Source organism: Chionomys nivalis, chromosome 11 (genome assembly GCF_950005125.1).
Source record: "Chionomys nivalis chromosome 11, mChiNiv1.1, whole genome shotgun sequence".
Taxonomy (NCBI): Eukaryota; Metazoa; Chordata; class Mammalia; order Rodentia; family Cricetidae; genus Chionomys; species Chionomys nivalis.
In genome coordinates, this window is record NC_080096.1 from 27,136,971 (window position 1) to 27,152,708 (window position 15,738).

Below are 15,738 nucleotides of genomic sequence, written 5' to 3' on the forward strand. Positions count from 1 at the left end.
AAAAAAAAAGAAAGATTATCAAGAAAAATGCAGTACACACTGAAATTTGAACTTTAGATAAAAAAAAAAACATACTTTCTAGTTTATATTCCAAGCCTTGTTCAGGATATCTTAAAGACTCTAAGGATGTCTATGTCAAAAAAAAAAAAATCTAAGGAAACATGATACACTTGAGACTTGAGAGGCTAAGGCAGGAGGATTGTCACAAGTTCAAGGCCAGCCTGAGTTACATAAACACCCTACATCAAAATTTTTTAGTTGTTCAATTGGTGTTTTCTTTCTTTTTCTTCTTCTTTTTTTTGTTTGTTTGTTTTTGTTTTTCAAGACAGGGTTTCTCTGTAGCTTTGGAGCCTGTCCTGGAGCTAGCTCTTGTAGACCAGGCTGGCCTCGAACTCACAGAGATCTGCCTGTCTCTGCCTCCCGAGTGCTGGGATTAAAGGCGTGCGCCACCCGGCTCACTTGTCGTTTTCTAATTGAACTACATGTCTTTGATTAATCTGGCAGCTTATTCTACTGGTAGAAGTCTTTCCTGATTTATTGATTTAAACCAACCACTTCCTTCCTGTTATTCCATTCCACTATACTTCACAGCGCACGCCACTAGGTGAGGATGATCTCACTCACAAGAGGATTAGCTATTTACCTGAATCTAGGTCATAAGCTTCAGAAGGCAGAAGCCTTGTACACATCTTCACCTCTGTGTCCTCAGAACCTAAAACAAAACTGAGGTGGTGACGTGACACTGTAGTCCAGCATTTGTGAAGCTGAAGCAGTAGGATTGCCTTGAGTTCAAGACTAGTCTAGCCTGGACTATATAAGGAGGTACAAGGCAGGCTATAGGAGACATTATCTTGTTTGTTTGTTGGTTTGTTTTTCAAGACAGGGTTTCCCTGTGTAGCCCAGGCTGTCCTGGAACTCACTCGTAGATCAGGTTGGCCTCAAACTCACAGAGATCCGCCTGCTTCTGCCTCCCAAGTGCTGGGAAGAAAGGTGTGCGCCACCACTGCCCGGCTCCCTTTCCCTTAAACTTTTGCTTTTCTTACCTCACAGGCAAGTGTCACAGACCTCAACCTTGCTAGGAAGGTTATACCCCTGCTGTGTGCCTAAGGAAACTCGGAGAACCAATCAAAGAAAGCCGCACATTCAGTGAGGAGCTGAAGATGGTCCCTTTGATCCCCAAATGAGGGTACAAGAGCCTCCTCCCAGAGAGATGATTAGATTAATGTGTTTCTGATGCCTCAACTTGGTGCAAACCAGAATAAACACGAATGGCAAAAATCAGCCCATGAGCTCATGCAGGCTTTGATCAGAGACATAATTTCATTATGAAATTTTGAATCAGGCTGTTGTGAAGTCTTGCCAAAGAGTTTTATTTTCCCAGATGATACGGTGTGTTGTTTCTCCCCTACTCTCCGACCCTGGTACCAATTTCCCATCTACTTTTACAGTCTGACCTATCGACTCTTCAAGCGTTATTTGCGGAGCCTGACAGCCAGCCTGGGTTCTACCAGCAGATGAAGAACCTGATGACGGAGGTGAGTTCAGCTCAAGTTACTGGGGCCTTTTATTTATCCTCCTTCCCACAGTTGTAAGGCAGCGATTGTTTCTTCCCTCTAATATATAGCAATCGGAGGAGGCATGACACCTCCAGGACTTACGATTCCTCAGCTTTGCAGCAGACAGAATAGTTTAACTGCCCTGAACACTTGCAGGGCGATCCCATGAGCTGTGGTACATGAGCACATTGCAGACACAGTTCATACTGTGCAGATGCAAAGCCCTCTCTCTTTCTCCAGACCCAGGGTTAGCGCCACATCCTCGGCCGTCCTGTTGCTCATAGCCACGGGTCTGTGTGCATGGGGAGAGTCCCCCAGAGGCCAGCTAGAAATGCCTCCTTCTTGAAAGAAGCCTGCGCTGTATACTGAACTGATGTTTTCACAGGAAGTGCAGAATCCTGACCTCATTTTCATCTTGTCGTGGGTGTCAGATGGGTAAACAGCAGTTGCTTCTAAAGAAGAATTTCCCACTGTGGTCTGAGGACCACCAGCATCAGAATCACTTGGGGAAGTGGGTTTGAAATGCAGCCTCCTGAGCCTCTCCCCAGAGCTTCCCTTGCTCCACAGGATTGGAAATAGGGGCTCAAAAGTAAAATAATCTACTTTTGTTTTTATTTTTTGTTTTTGGTGTTTTGAGACATGGTTTCTCTGTGTAACAGCCCTGGCTGTCCTGGAACTTGCTTTGTAGACCAGGCTGTCCTTGAACTCCCAAAGATCAGTTTGCCTCTGCCTCCCAAGTGCTGGGATTAAATGCGCGCGCCACCACCACCTGGCAATAATCTGCTTTTTAATGATATATTTTTTTTCCTCCAGCACTAGGGTCAACTAGGTCACCTACATGCTAGGAAAGTGTGCTACCACTAAGTGACGTGCTCATGCCTTAGTGACCCTAGCGATTGCTTTGGTGATACTAGGAATTGAACCTAGGGCCTCACCCATGCTAGATAAACATTCTACTACTAAGATATTTTCCCAGATCCCCTAGTGATTCTTGCATACACAGAAATTCTAATCTTTTTGCTGTTATTGTTTTGCTGATACTGGATTTCATAAAGCCCAGACTGGCCTCAAACTTGGCTTGTAACTGATGATGACCTGGAACTTCTGGTTCTCCTGCACCTACCTCCCGAGCTTTGTGATTAAGCAGTGGTTTCTGCAGTCCTGGTTCTGCAGTGCCAGGGATCAGATACAGGACTCTGTGTGCTGGCCAAGCATTCCACCAACAGCTACATGCCCAACCCCACACAGAAGTCTTAGCCCTGAAAAGCAATCTTTTCCCTAAAAGTCACCCTGGGGCTCTCTGATGATCTGACCAGAAGCTGGCTCACGAAGACCTGGTTTCCTTTTCACAATCTTGCATCCTCTTCATTTTCTCCAGCAGAGCCAAGGTGAGGAAGGCTGGCGTGGGCTCTGTTGCTCTCTGAAAACACACCTTGGCTCTGCCCCAAGTGTCTGTATTTCTGCTGCAGCCCAGGGTCCTCGTCCTTTGGAGATGCTCCATTACAAGGCCATCAGCTCTTAATTAGGGCCAGCTTGTTGGCTTATGATTCTCAGTTGAACGGCCACAGAGACATCTCGCGTGTCCTCGTTAGGTTCCTCACCAGCAGCAGATTCCCGTCTGCTGGGGCAAACATTGCACCCTGTGAGGGTGGGGTGCCACAGGCAGAATCCCACAAGTCAGAGGGCTGAAGCAAGAAGATTGCTATGAATTCACGGCCATCCTGAGCTACATAGGGAGATCAGGTGCCACAGGCCTGTAATCCCAGAAGTCAGAGGACTGAAGCAGGAAGATGGCTGTGAATTCATGGCCATCCTGAGCTACATAGAACTTATCTTCAAGCAAACACACAAAAAGAGAAATGGAGACAAAGTTCAAGCAGTAGAGAGTTCGCTTAGCACGTGCAAAGCCCCAGGTTCCACCCTTAGCACTTCATAAAGCCTGGCATGTTACTGTGTATGCCTGTGATCTCACACTTAGGAGAGTCAGGGATTCAAGGTCATTCTTAGCCAGTTTGAGGCCATTCTGGCATGCATAAGACTCTGCTTAAAAACAAACAAACACGCCAGACTCTAGAGTTACTCCACTCAATGCAAAAACAGTCCAAGTGCCAAAACAGGAGGTGCCAAAGCAAAGGATTCTTCATGTGGCTTCAATGGGGTTTGGTTGCTTTGTTTCATCTGTAGAAAACAAACAACCAAACAAACTCCATTATATACAATCTGAACCGTTAACCAGAAAACATCACCTTAAAGTTAGGGCTTCACTGGTCAAATCATCCTCCATTTCTTCCTTTAAAAAAAAAAATAGGATTTATAGCTCGGCTGGTGGCGCACACCTTTAATCCCAGTAGAGGGAGGCAGAGGCAGGTGGGTCTTTGTGAATTCAAGGCCAGCCTGACCTGAGTCGGGTTAGGTGCACATACACATCCAGTGCATGCAGTACCCACGGAGACCAGACGGGGGCATCAGATCTCCTGGAACTGAAATTACAGATGGTTGGGAGCTACCTGATGTGGATGCTGGGAACCAAGCCCCAGTCCTCTGCCAGAGCACCAAGTGCTTTTATTAACCAACTGCAGGCCCATCTCTCCAGCCCCATGCCTCCACTTTGAATTTAAAATGCCTAAGAAACTTTTAGACAAGGACACAGCAAGCTGGCAAGCTGGCTCCCTATGAGAAGTGATGGAAAGACTGAAACTCTGTTGGCATTGCTCAAATTTCAGGGTTAAGAAGGTCTTCAGAAAGGTCCCTAGATTAAGCTTTGGAAAAACAAACAGAGGCCCTTTGGGAGCCTATGCTGGGTCCCTGTATTTTCCAGCTGCTTAAGAACAACCTGAGATGCACTTAGCCTAAGATGCCTTTAACAGCCCTTCGTTCCCAGCCTGGTTTAGCTAACTCAGAGCCGCTGCACCCAGAGTGCACACTGATGTGGGAATTGGAAGTCTACTTCCAAACTGTAGATAACTGTTAAGATCCAAGCAGGCTGGAGGCCCATATTAAGTCATCTCTCCAGGATCAGTGCGTTTCTTATTATATTTGATATCTATCTGCCAGTCAGTGATCCTTTCAAGTTTTAAGCTGTTAGACTAAATCTCTGTGTAATTCTTCCCCTTTCCCCTTTTCCTTAGGAAAATGTGTTTTAAAAAATGATCACCAGGTTCTTTGGCTTATTCCCCAAATATTGTCACACTGAAGAGGAAGAGTCGGAGTGTCCCAGGAAACTCTACCAGACGTTCAGTTCTACCCTTAGGACAGCTCCTCCCCAAAAAGACACTAGATTTCTGTGACCTCCTGCATCCCTTTTGCTGCTGTGTCTGGTCTAGATGGGGGACAGAACCTTAACTGCAAAGTAGAGACTTGCAGGCAAAACGTTAATGTGAATAACTTCTCAAGCAGCAGATGAGAAGGTGTTCCAACCCTAATCTGTATTGTTTTCACTTATTTTTTTCCGTGTATATGTGTGGTGTGGGGATGGGGTGGGCTGTTTGCATATGTAACAGTGGGTGTTTGTGCACACGTGTGCGCATGCTTTGTGGAGACCTCCCGACTGACCTTAGGAGAAAGAGCTAACTGGGGTGTCTATTAGCATATCAAAATGATATTGACCAGGTCTCCCAGCATGCACTGCCCATCACCTGTGACCCCTCCCAACACTCCCCACTGCACCCCCTTCCTTAACCACCTCCTTTCCAAGGACTGGGCTTCCGTTTCCCTTACCCCAGCACGTTCCGTGTATAACTCAGCCATTTTGGCTATACCAGTCTCTGGCCAGTCTCTTAGCCTGAGCCACCTCTCTTGGTCTCTCTCCCCCTCTGTCCTCCCATGGTCCAGTTTAGTCTGCTGGCCATGTTCAGCCTGGGCTCTTCCATCTGCCTGCTTTCTCCATTACATCTACAATAAAAATCTCCACACTTTAAGAATAGCTGGAATAAAAGTACCACCACATCTGGCCCTTGCGTAACTTGTGTAAAGAGCCTCATTAGAAAATGGTCATAGCTGGATGTGGTGGCGCACGCCTTTAATCCAGCACTCAGGAGGCAGAGGCAGGTGAATCTCTGTGAGTTTGAGGCCAGCCTGGTCTACAAGGTGAGTTCCAGGACAGCTAGGGCTGTTACACAGAGAAACCCTATCTTAAAAAATCAAAAGAGAAAAAAAAAAAGAAAGAAAAAAGGAAAAGAAAATGATCATGCCTTCTTCATCTTTGGGGAAAAAAGCTATCCTTTTAATATACTAATATAGTCTATGAATCAGGATAAAGGAACTTGGTAGTAACTTTTTAATAAATTTGAAGGATTGAGAGTTATCTGGGATCCTAGGATGCCTCTCCACTCTGTCCAGGACTGAGGCTTTGGATTTCCACCATGCTTCCCACCTCCCACACCATCAGTGCCCATAAAAAAAACAAAACAAAACAAGAAACAAAAAAGCAACAAACAAACAAACCATGAGCCAAACCATTTAGCCAATTTCCCAGCACAGGGATAGGCAGACTTACAACCCACTGGCCAAATCCCACCCACCGTCTATTTTTATATGGCCCTAAAGCTAAGAATGGATTTTAGTTTCTTAAATGGCCAAAAAAGTCAAAATAAAAATAACGTTTTATGACGCATGAAAGTGATATGAAATTCAAATTTCAGGGTTCATAAATAAAGTTTTGCTGGAAGACAGCCACACCATTTGTTTACACACGGCCTTTGGCTGCTTTGGTCCTACAAGGGGGAGATCGAACGGCTGCAGCAGACAACATATGGTCCACAGAACCTAAAAATATTTTTGCTCCTCAGCCCTTTACAAGATGGCTTGCCCTCATCCCTGTCCAAGGACAATGGTGTGCATTCCCCGAGCTGACTAGGCATGCGACGGGCAGATGATGCAGCTGCCATTGTTCTCCGAGAGTGTTCCCCATCCCAATAGGGAATATGCCCCCCTCCCCCGCCCCTGCCCCCCACATCCCGCAGGCGCTGGAAATTCAAACCAGGCATCCCTTGTACATCGGAGTGTAGCTGATGCTTTCGTGGGCCAGCAGAGGGCTCTTTGCAGAAGTTTAGCTTTCATGGGGAGGGGCAGAGAAGCTGTCTGAGATCAAATAAGGGGCTATCAGGTGTGCCCCCACCCCCCGCGGCCCCAAGGAGACCCAGGACTTTCCACTCTGATCTCAGAGAAGAAGGGGACTTCAAGAAGGGACTCAACTCAAAAAGTCCTTTTAACTGGATTCTCTGAGACTGTGGTTACCCGAGTCGCAGGATGAGGCTGAGAGATTGTTCTGTCGAATATGGTCCTGGCACATTGGGGTCTTCAGGCCAAGGCAACCGCTGGGACACGGCACTGGGATACATTCTGCCAGCTCCAGCGTGGTGAGCCCGTCTTGAGCAGTCGCGGCCAATGATTGTAGGTAGGCTGGAGTAGAGAGGTGGAGCTGGTGGCAGGACACTAACACGTGCAGACAGGAAAACAGGCATAGCACGTGTATCGCCTCAGCTTAGGCGATAGCAGGGCCCAGCTAGCTGGGCTCCAGTCCTGGCCTCTCCAGTCGTTAGCTGTGGGTGGGCCTTTGGCTCCAGCCTTTCCACCCGCTGTGTCCACCACACAAGGCTGAGTCGAGGGTTAAGTAAAGCTCCCAAAGCCACTGCTGAGCAGGGCTAAGCACCATATAAATGTTCGTGGTACTTAGGCGGCACATCCTTGGGAGTCCTGGGCGGCAATGGACCGCAAGCACTCGGTTTTTCTTTCTTTTTATTCAGGACTAACAATGATTTTATTCTCTAACAGGTAATTTTTCCACTGCTTTAGTATTTTCCTCTCAGACAACGCTTAGCCTTTTCTCTTTTCTTTGCCCAGTTCAAAATGCTTGCACCTCTTTTTAAATAAATAAATAAATATTTAGTATATATACAGTGTTCTTCCCGCATGTATGTCTGCACACCAGAAGAGGGCACCAGATCTCACTATAGGTGGCTGTGAGCCACCATGTGGTTGATGAAAATTGAACTCAGAACCTCTGGTAGAGCAGACAACGCTCTTAACGTCTGAGCCATCTCTCCAGCCCACGCTTGCTCCTCTTAAGGGCCAGCAGCCCCTTGAGTCTTCAGTTAGGTTAGACACACTCACCCTGAGCACCATCTTCTTTATGACTTTGGCCTCCATTTGGAAAAATTGGCTTTGTTTGCCCATGATAACCACTCTGCTTCCAATGGTAGCGCTGCTTTCCTTGGGTGTACAGGGAGCCCGAGTCCTTCTCATCCTGGGTCATGTTATGAGACTGATGCTTGCCACATTTCTTACGTAAAGTCCTTCGGATTTTAGGTATGTTGACCATCTTTGCAGTAGAGGTGTCTGTGCCATGAAAACAAGAAAGAGATCAGGTGTCTGGGATCACCACCTCAAGCCACTGTAAACAGGAATGGGCTCAAGCCCTGATTTCTGGAGGGGACAGTCAACTAGAGGGTGAAGTTGTAGATAAGTTGACTGTGGATGGACGATCCACAGCAATGCAGAGGAGACTGCTACTCCCTAGGGCAGGGGTGCTTCACAGAGGACGGTCATTTGTTTGGTGTTAAACAGGAGTGGGCTAGCTACTGGTGTGTCTGGGGTGGAAACATATTTACAGTATATTGATAAGTGATGTTCCCTGTCTTAATTTACTTTCTATTGCTGTGATATTACCACAACCCAAAACGGACTGGGGAGGAAAGGGTTTATTTGACTTACACATCCTGATCACAGTCCCCTGAGGGAAGTCAAGGCAGGAACTCAAACAGGGCAGGAACCTAGAGGTAGAAACTGAAGCAAAAGCCCTGGAGGAATGTTGCATTCTGCCTTGGTCTCCATGGCTTGCTCCTGCTCTCTTATATACCCAGGATCATCCTATCATACACTATGGCTGGCATCACCCGTAGTGAACTGGACCTGCCCACGTCAATCAGTAATCAAGAGAATGCCCCCACAGACCTGCCTGCAGGCTAATCTGTGGAACCTCCCAACTGAGGTTCCTATTCCCAGGTAATCCTAGTTTGTGTCAGTCAAGTGGACAAAAAGCCAACCAACTAACCAAAAACCCAACCAGTGTAGTCCCTTTGTACTGGGCACCAGTGAGTAATAAGAAGAGAAGATGGGCAGGGACGGGAGCAGCAGGTGGTACCCCTGAAAAGGTGGCTTGTCAGGACTGGCTCTGGCGAATGACAGGGAGATGGAAGTCAGACTGCTTTGGGGCCAGGGTTCCAACTATCTTCAGACTGACCCCACCCCCACCCCTTACTCCTAGGAAGGAAAAGGAGTCAGAACCATCAACGATTATCATCTCAAGCAATCCCCAGGACCTAACTAAAAAGTCTGGGTGCGGTGGCTCGTGCATGGCGTCCCGGCACTGGAAAGGTGTGGTCTGCCAGTCTAGCTTCAATAGTTAGTGCCGGAGCCAATGAGAGACCTCATCTCTAAAAACAAGAGGATGGCCCCAAAGGATGACACGCAAGGCTGACCTCTGTCTTCCAAATGCATGTGCACACACCGGTGGGCATGCCTGTACACACCGTGTATACAGGAAGGCATTTTTTTAAAGATTTATTCATTTATTAAGCATACAATGTACTGCTGGCAAGGAAGGCACCAGGTCTCATTACATTACAGATGGTTGTGAGCCACCATGTGGTTGCTGGGAATTGAACTTGGGACCTCTGGAAGAGCAGCCAGTGCTCTTACCCTCTGAGCCATCTCTCCAGCCCAGGAAGACAATTCAAATGGGACCTTTTTGTCAATTCTCTTCTTCCCATTCACCCACTATTTAGTTCATGATAGCAGAAGGCAAACATCTTTAGTTAAATACCAGGAGACATATGGAGAAAGTAAGTCATGACCATAACCTGAAGAACTTTCAAGTGCACATTAAAAAAATTTTAAAAAGCAGACTAAGGCTTCTGGTGCGTGAGACAGCAACAACTCTCCAGAAGAGCAGGGAACAACGGCTCTCCAGAAGAGCAGGAAGCCCAGTTCAGGCAGCGTGGAGAGGGCTCAGAAGAATCAGAGGATGAAATATGTTTGGAAAAGAAAAAGAAAAAGAAATGGTGGAAACAGGAGAAGGGTAAGCCATGGGAATCGGAGAGAATGTGTTTGGAAGAAATGGAGACTCAATGTCTGTGGACACTTTGTTGGTTTGGTGGCAGGGAAAGAATTGTAAATATGCGTGGCAGGCAGATACCTCGTACAATAAAATATCTGGGAGAATGAATGTGAGGGCAGGAGAGAAATCAAACACAGTCTATCGGCAACGATCCTGCCCTTGGGAGAGAGGCCAAGTGTATATTCAAGGCAATCCTTGCCAGAGTCTCCGAGCCTCCGGCGCGTAGTGGAGGTCTGAGCCAGGTTTCTTATGGCACGACCAGCTTTTCTCAGGGAGGCATGGACGCCCTCCTCTAGCAGCCCCTGAGCTGGTGGAGTGAGGTAGGATTCCACTCTGGTGCCCACAGAGAATGGCTCCAGCTTCAGCTGGCTCCAGTGTCTCCATTGGACCTTCTGAACGCTACAGAGAGTCTGGTCACATGAGTCAAGACCAGTCCAGTGCCCTTCAGGAAGAGCAATCAGAAGCAGGCCCTGGCACAGTCAGACACCCTGATCCTGTGTAGGGCCCTCAGGGACATATCTAGAAGGAGAGAGGTGCAGATTCAGATGTCGGGTCCTGCACTGGGGAGATAGCTGGGTCAGTATAGCGAGGTGCAGATTCAGATGTCAGGTCCTGCACTGGGGAGACAGCTGGGTCAGTATAGAGAGCTTCAGATTCAGATGTCAGGTCCTGCACTGGGGAGACAGCTGGGTCAGTAAAATGCTGTTTTCCTAGCAAGGAGGAGGACCTGAGTTTGCTCCTTGGAACCACTTTCAAATTCTGGGCATAGTGGCATGCACTTGTGATTCCAGCCTGGGGGAGGCTGAGATAGGCAGATCTCGGGGGCTTTTGGGGGTTAGTCAGCCTAATCTACTTAGTGAACTCCAGTCCAGTGAAGAGACAGTCTGAAAAGACAAGGTAAATACTCCTGACGAATGACACCAAGGTTGTCCTGTAGCCTATATACACACACACACATCACACACACCACACACACCACACACACCACACCACATACACCACACATACACATGCCACACACATAAACACACACATCACACACCACATACACATACCGTACATACACATACCATACACACACACCACATATACCACGCACACACACCCTACACACAGACACAGACACCCTACACACATGCATGCACATCTGCAGATGCATGCACCTGGCATGCACACAAATGTCAGATTTTGTAACAAGCACGAGGCCACTCTGCCCTTGACCTTGACATCATACTATCCCCGGTTCCAACACTTGAGATGAGATGGCGGCAGGACGTTGTCCCTGTCCAAATGTCTATCCTGGTGCACACCATCCCTCCAGGCAGCCCTGAGGACAGCTGGGTCACAACTCGTTACCCATCACCCCAGGCTCTTTCTTTCTCTCTGCCTTGCCTCAGCCCCCCTCCCCTAATCCATTAAAGAACACTTTGCACGGGCTCTGGAGCTGTGACATCCTCGTCACCACCACTTGTGCCAGGGCTGGTGTCAGAAGTGCTTCTGCTGTCCCTTGCACCACCGCCTTCCTTGCCAGACTTGGATTGGGTCTGGCTGCCCTAGCATCACCTAGCCCCTCTCTGTCCCCAGTCTCCAGTCGGCCTTCTCCTGTCTCCATGCCCTGGGGCTGTTGGCTTATTCTTTTTGGAGATGAACTCATTGTTGACTTTAACTCACTTCAATGTTTCCCAGGGAAGCATGCTGGCAGGAGGCCCACACAGCTCCTTGAAGAAGACAGCCAGGCCAGGGCCAAGACTGGGAGCCAGAGGCAATGGAACTGCCAAATGCCTCCCATTTTATGGACAGGCCTGGCTCAACCTGAAGACATTCCAAATACTCAGTCAACAGCCATGGTCCATATGAGGTCGGAAAGGGAACCCTTAGAAGCCATCCCTTTGAAGACACAGAACTCAGCAGGAGGAAGCAGCTGGCCTTGTCCATAGACCAGGCTCAACAGCTGGGGAAAGTGCACCATGCCATCAATAATCAATAATCAGAGGCTGGCAGCTGCTGGGAGTTTGCCCCTGCCCTCTCTTTCCCACATGAGTAGGCGCAGCCAGGAATCCATCTCACCCACCTCCCTGCACCGAGCCCCGGGGAGGGCAGGCGAGGGAGGAACCATTTTTCACATACTTTCTCTTTCAAAATGCAGCCCTGTTTCGCAATTTCCTACTCAAATTCTGGAAGGCTCTAGGGCATTGACCCAAGCTACCTTCTCCAGCCACTGGCCAGGCACCAACCTGGTAGGCAATGCCCGCTGGGGGTAGGAAGGGGCTACCTAGTTCTCCCACACCCCACCAATGAGAATCCATTGCAGTCAGAGCAGGTCACTGACTCCACAGTGGGGGGTTCCACACCACACCTTGCTGGTGTCTATTCTTCAGTCTGTTGGTTCTTTCTCTGGAAGAGCAGGGAGGTAGGCCACACCAAAGCAGGTGCACCCAGCCCTGGTATGCTTGCGTCTTAGCATCCCCCGAGGTGATCAATCTCCAAACCGCCTCCTTCTCCTATAATAAGGCTTTTGTTCTGGAGCTCTTCCATCTGCGGTACAGACCAGGCCTCCTTTCCAGTGAGCCCACTCAGTCCTGCCAGATAGAACCTGTTCTCGCAGCCTGTTTCCCCTTCCCCACCACTGTGAGGGTTTCCACCAGCTACCCACTGAATGCAGAGAAGACCCCTAGCTGGAGGGATCGGAGGCAGAAAGCCGGCACCCAGGGGCCTGGTCCGGAGTCAGGGACATGGAGCAGGGCTTTAGAGCTGGCCCTGACCCCGAGCTTTCTCCCAGTCCTCTTACACCAAATCAAACAAACCAGAGAAGAGGGGGAAATCCCCACTTTGAAAAATCCAGAAAACATACAACTTCATCACCCCAAACAATTGGATGGGAAACACACCAGAGCTGGACATGGGAAAGATGGCCAGAAATGTGTTGGTCTGGGTAAGTACGTGACCCCATAGAGGAGAGAGCTAACATTTTCCAACCCACGTGGGCGAATAACCACATAGAACTATGTGTTTTCATTATATAAACCTGGAGCAGGGAAAGGCATCTCGACACAGATAGATGGTCCCTTCAGCACCTATCAGCCTCCAAAGCACCAAGGACCATTTCGGGACCACCCATGGTTGTTGGCAGCCCTCGGGTTTCGGCCTCAGGTGGGTGTTTTGGGATAACCAGTTGTCATTTTTAAACCGACTTCACCATCCAGTTCGGAAACAGACAAGAGCAGGCCCAGGGCTCACTGCATTCATAGTGTACTAGGATTGAATCTAGAAGTTCACAAGGTATCAGAATGAGAATGTCCCCCGACCAGTCATCTTGTAGTTGTGGGAGCTGAGGCTTGAGTTATGCATCTGCGTACTCAGGACTTCCGGGAGCCACAGACTCCTTCCCTGAGCTGTTCAGACTCCAGGAGCAGCTTCTGGGAGTGAGAGGGGATGGATGAGGTGATAAAAAGAAGCCGAAGCTGAGCCCCTCTCCAGAGCATCGTCAGGGTGACAGGCAACAGGAGACTCCCCCTCTTATTCTGGGACTTGTTTGGATGTAGTTTTAGAAGAAAGCTAATGGTCAGGCGGTGGTGGCGCATGCTTTTAATTCCAGCACTCAGGAGGCAAAAGTAGGCAGATCTCTGTGAGTTTGAGGCCAGCCTGGTCTATAGGAAAGGCTCCAAAGCTATAGAGAAACCTGTTTTGTGGAGAGAGAGAGAGAGACAGAGAGACAGAGAGAGACAGAGAGAGACAGAGACAGAGAGACAGAGAGAGAGAATTAATGTAAGCTTGGAATATGTGCTGAAGTTCCCCAGGGGCTCCTTGCTATAAAGCAAATTTGAGTTCCTTACATCTATGTATGGTCTGAGACTCTGTGTTTTTATTAAGTTCCCAGGTGAGGCCACAATTGCAGGCTAATGGCCACACATGGAATTACCTGAGGATCTGGGAGACTAATGCCAAGTAGAAGCAGCCAAGACATTGATCTAGAAGAGAGCTAAACCAAGGGAAACTAACTGATGATACATAAATGGAGTCAGAGACCAGGATGGAAATACAGAAAGACAGGGCAATAAAAGCAAAACGAAACAAAAATGAAACAAAAAGACCTAAGGAGACAGTTAAGAGAAGCCGGGAGACAGCATGGAAAACTGACCAGTCCAGAAAGACTGTGAAAGGAGGCAAGATATAAGATGGGAGAAACTACAGCTTGCTATGGGCAGCTGGGGACCAGCCGTGTGCTGACACAGGCTCCCAGGCTCAGCCAGCAGTAAAGGAATAGCAGACCTGAGCGAAATGAGACAGCGAGGAGCCAGAGCATGAACCTAGGCCTAGCCTTCCCACATCCAGTCTCAGAGAAAACGCCTCTCTCCCAAACCTATTACCCACCCTCCTTTTTCCTGTGCATCCAACTTTTCCCTTCCCTGGACTCTTCCAGAAGGCCTTAATTATGTTCTAGTCTATTCCGTTGTTTTTCTTTTAAAGACTGGGGTGGTGGCGCACACCTTTAATCCCAGTCCTCAGAAGGCAGAAACAGGCAGATCTCTGTAAGTTCCAGGACAGTCAGGGCTATAAAGTAAGACCCTATCTCAAAAACAAATAAGCAAAAAAGACCTTTTGGACCCATGTCACACCCCTGTGGTATTACCTTCCTTCCCTTTCCTAGCTGAAGATCCTGAAGGAATTGGCTCCTTTTGCCCACACTTCAAACACCCCTGGCTAGGAGGTCAGTGGTGGGCATCAAGCCCCTGACCCTTCCCGGTCCTATTGTTATTTTTTTTTGTCTCCCAGCAGCAGCTATCCCTTTGGCTTTCTCCCACCTGCCCCATTCCAGCTTCTTTGTCAGCTGGTCCTCCGCATCTGACCTCAGATCATCACAGCTGCGTCTCAAGCCCCCTCTTCACCCTGTATGCCACTCTTTACTTAGCTTCTTCCAAACCCACAGCCTTGGTGATCTTCTCTAGCCAGAACCTCATGGGACCCGTGTTTAGGTCAGGCAGTGTCTGCTTCCACTTCAAACTCAGCACAGCTAAAGTCAGAGGTATATTCCTCCTCCTCCTTTCACACTGGTCTCCCTCCCAGGCTTCCATCTCAGCATGTTGTCCCACGTCTCTCTGGTGTCTGAACCAAACATTGACAGCACTCTCTACAGCATCACCGAACCCTTGATTCTCAAGATGCCTTTGACTTTGCTCATTTCCTCATTTCTCTCCATTTGCAACACCATTTTCCTGGTCCAAGCTCTTCTGAGCTCGCTCTCTCTCTCTCTCTCTCTCTCTCTCTCTCTCTCTCTCTCTCTCTCTCTCTCTCTTTCTCCTGGATGACTGCGACAGCCTCCCGAGCATCCTCTCCAGTCACACAGTAGACAGCAGGAGCTCTGCAAACTGCAAATACAGTCCCAGAGTCTGCTGTTTGTGACTCGGGTTTGCAGAATGAAAGCAATCCCAGCTCAGAGACTCTCCCCAGAATCACTTTGCTTGTGCCCTGGGCTTTCTAGCCATCTGGCTTTCTTCCAGGCTCTTGAACACCAGTCCCCTTTCTGCCACAGGACATTTGAGCACACCGTTCCCTCTGTATAGAACTCTGTTGTTGATACCAGGTATAGGGGGGACATGTCTTTAATCCCAGTACTTGGAAGCAGAGGCAGACAGATCTTTGTGAGTTCAAGGCCAGCCTGATCTACATAGTGAACTCTGATGGTTATGGCAATGATCGCTGGCTGGCCACAAGTGACTACTGAGCACTTCAAATATGGCTCTGGGCAACTGAAAAGAACTGAATTCACAGTGCTAACTAATTGGTGAAACTTAAAAATTTTCAATTTAATTATTAGAGAATTATTTTGAAAACAACTTGAGTAGGCAAATCTCTTGCTTCAATCTTGTTTTCTGTTTGTTTTATGACATGGTTTCTCTACATAGCTCTGACTGTCCTGAAACTCGCTCTGTAGACCAGGCTGGCCTTAAACTCACAGGGATCTGCCTGCCTCTGGCTCCGAGTGCTGGGATTAAAAGCGTGTGCCACCACTGCCTGGCTCAATCTTAGTTTTTATGAAGTCTAAATACAATTTAAGTTTCTGGCAAA